We start from the raw sequence: 5,961 nt of genomic DNA on the forward strand, positions 1-5,961 counted from the left end.
TAAAAAAAAAAAAAGACAAATTGAGACATAATAACATTTTTAAAGAGTTAATATGGGCAAACATTGATTTGGACTGGGTAGCCCCAAATTGGGACTGGTTGGGACTCCATCAACAGGAGCTAAGGACAACATTTTTATAGAAAAGATTGGAAGCAAAGTGAGGACATTATTTGATTGGCTATATCTTAATCAGTTTGTGTTATTTGGGAAAGCCCAGTTGGCTGTTGGTAATTAGTTGTTTTTCTTACCCCTGAGGCATTTACAGGAATTGACTCTGACTTTGGAGGTTTTGGCTTGCTTATGTCGGCTACCAAGGACCTCAGTCTAATGATCTCCTTGTTTGATTACCTTAACAAATCTCACCCTAAGGGTGACCCCAAACCTGATATTAGTGCCACTCTTGGTCAGTCAGGTTTCAACTTTTCTTATCTTGTTGTGAGAAACCCATGAAATTTATGATAAGTTATGATATCAGATTTGTGGAAGGATTTTTTTTCATTATTTCATTGTTCATTTTGTTTACCTTTACCCAAGCACAGTGAGGCCGTTTGATGTATTGCTGATGTCTCCAAACATGTACTTAAGGTTCTTGAGAGAATACAGAGCACCAAGGAGACTACAGTGATGCCTGTGAGGGGGATCTTACCAAGAAACGGAAGTATATTGTTGGGAGCTATTTGAACTTACCAGTAGAGTGAAAGTTCCTGGTGAGGGTACGGCAAGTTTGCACAGTCTCTTGCCCCCAGACAGCTCCCAAAATCTACACTCTTGAAACTTTTCATTTCTGCTTGGGCACCAAACCTCAAAGTGCTTTGCTGATTAGTGTCAGGAGCCTGTCCCCCTGCCCTGTCCCTGAGGCATGATTGCACCTGGTCAGGGAAAAGATGAGTAAACTAGATACACCCTAATACAACATGTAATTTTCCCTCAAGAAATTAACTGATAACTGACCACCTTCTGGGCCTTTGTGAAAGTCACTACTACAATAAAATGTATCAATCGTCTTTGGGACTGTGAGAGCAGGCATTATGTCTCCTGAGAATCTGTTTTTCTGGGAACTTTCTCTTAGAGTTATAAACAGCCTAATGACCCTTAGTCATAAAAAACTGACCTTTACTAAACAATGCTGTTTGCCTCTTGGTTAAAGGTCACTTTAATGTAACCTTAAGGCTAGACCTGAGGTTTTGTAAATACACCTATGACACCATGAGTGCTTGTAGTTAAGTTTTTATGACAATCATTACTACTAGAATTGTAACTCCTGCAGAACCCATGTCCTGGAAAATTGTAAAACTTATATGAGAAATCATTTACTGCTCTTTCTGGTTCTTGTACCTTTTATGATAAATAAAGCTTGAGAACCAGACAGGGCAGAGATGCCTGCCAGAATGGTAGAGACGCCTGCCAGGTGGGCAGGGGTGCCCGTCTGGTGATCAGAATGAAACACAAGGCTCTTTCACTCTCTCTGGCCTCCACTGTCCTCCTTCAGGGCAACCCTGGACCTGCAGGAGATGGACTCCAGCAGTATTTCCTTAGTGAGGGCCCCCGTGAACCAAGTCAGTTGGTATCAAATAAATTAAAGAATGGACCTACAGACGTAACAGCCTACTTTAGCCTATTTGGTGGATTGTTAATTTATTGTATTTGTGATAGTAAGAGAGGTATTGATCCAAGTACAGTATGAGGTATTTGCTAAAGCACAGACTCCTCCTTGTTCAGCTAATAAGTAGTTTAAAGCAATTTTATTATCTAAAACCATTTAGCAAGAAAGCCTAGGGACCTTTGTTCTGCATCTGTGGCCTTGGTGGTAGATTCAGTGATAGTGGCCAGAATTGAGGATCATTGTTTCTCCATGCATTAGCAAGAGAAAAAGCAAGTATCACAAAAGCAAAAGGAATAAAAGATTTCATATTGATTGGAGATGAAGATCTTGATCAGTGATCTTGGGAGAGTCAACCACCTCAAGATACCATACACTTCTGATGAGAAACTGCTCTAGTCAGTTTTAATTTTAGATCTCCAGCTCACTTTCAGGTCCAAGAGTCTGCAAGGATACTTTTACATTTTTTTATGTGGTTTTTTTTTTTTTTAATTTTGCGAGACAGAGCACGAGTGAGGAAAAGGCAGAGAGAGAGGGAAACACAGAATGTGAAGCAGGGGCCAGGCTCAAAGCTGCCAGCACAGGCCCAACATGGGACTTAAACTCACGAACTGCGAGACCATGACCTGAGCCAAGGTCAGACCCTTAACCGATTGAGCTACCTAGGCACCTGAGGGGCCCTTTTTAATTAGGAGATGTGGGCCCAAGATTAAAGGCCCTGAAATCTGGCTATTTTCTATATAGTGAAGAGGACCTGGTATGGTCCCTTTCTATGAGGTTCAAGGGCCGCTTTTCTTCTTAGTGATTCCTTTTTTTTTTTTTAATTTTTAAAAATGTTTTTTTATAGCAGGTGGTGCTGGGGGAGCTGAACCACAACATGCAGAAGAATTAAACTGGACCACTTTCTTACACTATCCACAAAAATAAACTTAAAATGGATGAAGAACCTGAATGTGATACAGGAAACCATCAAAACCCTAGAGGAGAAAGGAGGAAATAGCCTCCTTGACCTCAATCGCAGTAATTTCCTACTTGACATCCCCAAAGGCAATGGAATCAAGAACAAAAATTAACTATTGGGACCTCATTAAGATTAAAGGCTTCTGCAATGCAAAGGAAACAATAAAAAAAACTAATAGGCAACCGACAGAATGGGAAAAGATAGTTGCAAATGGCATATCAGATAAAGGGCTAGTATCCAAAATCTCCATACCCCAAAGACGAGTAATCCCGTGAAGAATTGGGCAGGAGACTTGAACAGATACTTCTTGAAAGAGGACATCCAGATGGCCTACAGGCACATGAAATGATTCTCAGCCTCACTCAGCATCACGGAAATACAAATCAAAGCCACACTGAGATACCACCTCACACCAGTCAGAGTGGCTAAAATGAACAAATCAAGAGTCTATAGATGCTGATGCAGAGGTGGAGAAACCGGCACCCTCCTACACTGTTGGTAGGAATGTAAACTGGTACAGCCGCTCTGGAAAACAGTGTGGAGGTTCCTCAAAAAACTATCAATAGAACTCCCATATGACCCAGTAATAGCACTTCTGGGAATCTACCCAAGGAATACAGAATTGCTGATGCATAGGGGCACATGTGTCCCAATGTTCACAGCAGCACTTTCAACAATAGCCAAAGCATGGAAAGGGCCTACAAGTGCATCACCTGATGAGTGGATCAAAAAGATATGGTATGGGGCGCCTGGGTGGCTCAGTCGGTTAAGTCTCCGGCTTCGGCTCAGGTCAGATCTCATGTTCCTGGGTTCGAGCCCCGCGTCAGGCTCTGTGCTGACAGCTAGCTCAGAGCCTGGAGCCTGCTTCCGGTTCTGTCTCCTTCTCTCTGCCTCTCCTTCTCTCATGCTCTGTCTGTCTCTGTATCAAAAATAAATAAAACATTAAAAAAAAAGATATGGTATATATGTACAATGGAGTACTACATGGCAATGAGGAAGAATGAAATATGGCCAATTGTAGCAAAATGGATGGACTTTGAAGGTGTCATGCTAAGCGAAATAAGTCAGGCAGAGGACAGATACCATATGCTGTCACTCATAGGTCTAACAGGAGAAACCTACCAGGAGACCATGGGAAGGGGAAGGGGGGAAAAGAGTTGAGGAGAGGGAGTGAGGCAAATCATCAGAGACCTTTGAATGCTGAAAACAAACTGAGAGCTGAAGAGGGAGGGGGGAACGGGAAGGGGAAAGGAAGGTGATGGTCATGGAGAGGGGCACTTGTGGGGAAGGGCACTTGGTGTTATATGAAAACCAACTTGGTAATAAATTATTAATAAAAAAGAAAAATAAATAAAAATGTTTTTTTATTTATTTCTGAGGCAGAGAAAGAGACAGAATATGAGCGGAGGTGGGGCGGGGGAAGGAGGGAGCATAGAAAAAGTGGGACAAAAAATCCACAAAGGTGTCCGAGCTGTCAACACAGACCCTACACAGGGCTCAAACCTGTGAACCACAAGATCATGACCTGAGACCAAGTCGGATGCTTAACTGACTGAGCCAGCCAGGAGCCCCTCTTCTTAATGATTCCAAGCCAGAAGAATGAGAGGGGGGGCACCGGGGTGGCTCAGTTGGTGAAACATCCAACTTTGGTTCAGGTCATGATCTCATGGTTCATGAGTTTGAACCCTGCAATGGGCTCCACAGTGACAGCTTAGAGCCTGGAGCATGCTTTGGATTCTGTGTGTGTGTGTGTGTGTGTGTGTGTGTGTGTGTGTACACGTGTGTGTGTGTCTGCCCGTCTCTCCCTATCTCAAAATAATAAAGAAACATTAAAAAAAAAAAGGAAGAGTGGGAGAAAGTTGGAGAGTCATAAACAGGTATTTGGGAACCTAGAAAAATTCAAACTCTAGATCAGTTTACAGCTAGATAACAAAACCTCAGAGCCAATGAAGGACAAGAATCCGATATTCACAAAGGTGTATAATCGTTTTTACTGAAACATAATTTTCCTATTCACAATTACTCCAATTTTTAGAAAAAATAATCACTGACTAACTTGTTTACAAAATTAGTCTAGTCTTATTAAACTTGGCTTGATTATTTACACAAGTGCAACCAAAATAGTGATTGGCCAGACTTTTTTAAAGTTTGTTTTCCTAAAACTTCTTACAGGGATACTTAGATTGGACTTTTAAAAGCCTCTTGAGGCTAGGAAGCCAAGCCAATGACTTGCTAGATGTCACCTGAAATACCTACAGATTTGGGTGAATTTTCTTTTTATAGTTCAAAAATATCTTGATATTCCTGGGACTGCCGGGTAATGACCTTTCTTACTCAACTGGTAAGACTGGGAACCCTGTAAGAAAAATACCAGATTTTTCCAAAAGCCTTTATTGGCTCCATAAAGCCAACCTTAGTTTCTTCTTCTTCTTTTTTAATGTTTATTTATTGATTTTGAGAGGGGGGGAGAGAGAGAGGGAGAGGGAGAGGGAGAAAGAGAGAGAGAGAGAGAGAGATAGAGAGAGATAATGCGTGTGCAAGTGGGAACAGAACAGAGAGAATCCCAAAGTTGAATCCCTCCCTCCCCTGCCCCCTACCTCTGTCAGCCTGGGGGCCAATGCAGGGATGGATCTCAGGAACCATGAGATCATGACCCGAGCCAAAAATCAAGAGTCAGACTGTTAAACGATTGAGCCATTCAGGTGCCCCTAAAAACTGATTATATTCAATTCTGCACACATCATTTCAAACTATGTCATTCCAGCCAAAGCAGTGGCTATGAAACCAATGTGTCCATAATGTCCTCTTACAAGGAGAATCAATTTTTGTTGAATTTATGCATCTCATTATCATCTAAAAAAAATACTTCATAAGAGTTTCAAAAATCTGATTTAGTCTGAGGTGTGGGTTATCATTAAGCTGATTAAAAATCTGAAGGGAGTAAGTAGGTAGAAAAAAAGATAACTTTTAATTCTGTTTACAAAGGTATAATTTACCAAATTGCTATATGTATATAAATATAAATATATAAATATATATATCCTACGAAAAAAGGTAAAAGATCTTAAATCTGGAAAACAAAATTTAAAGAACTAGCAGTGCTTCAAAGAATTAAAAATTATAATCTTTATTAGTTCATTTTTCTCATATTCAGTTATTTTACATTCATTTATTTATTTTATCTAACAAATTTTTTCTTTATGGAGGGAATTACTGAAAGGTATTTATTTATTTTTCAAATGTTTATGTAAGCTCTAGGTAGTAAACATATAGTGAAATATTGGTTTCACGAGTAGAATTTAGTGATTCATCACTTACATATAACCCCCAGTGCTCATCCTTAGTATACTTAATATAAGTGGCCTCCTTAATACCCATCACCCATTTAGCACATCCCCCA

The sequence above is a fragment of the Suricata suricatta genome, chromosome 5 (assembly GCF_006229205.1).
Source record: "Suricata suricatta isolate VVHF042 chromosome 5, meerkat_22Aug2017_6uvM2_HiC, whole genome shotgun sequence".
NCBI lineage: Eukaryota > Metazoa > Chordata > Mammalia > Carnivora > Herpestidae > Suricata > Suricata suricatta.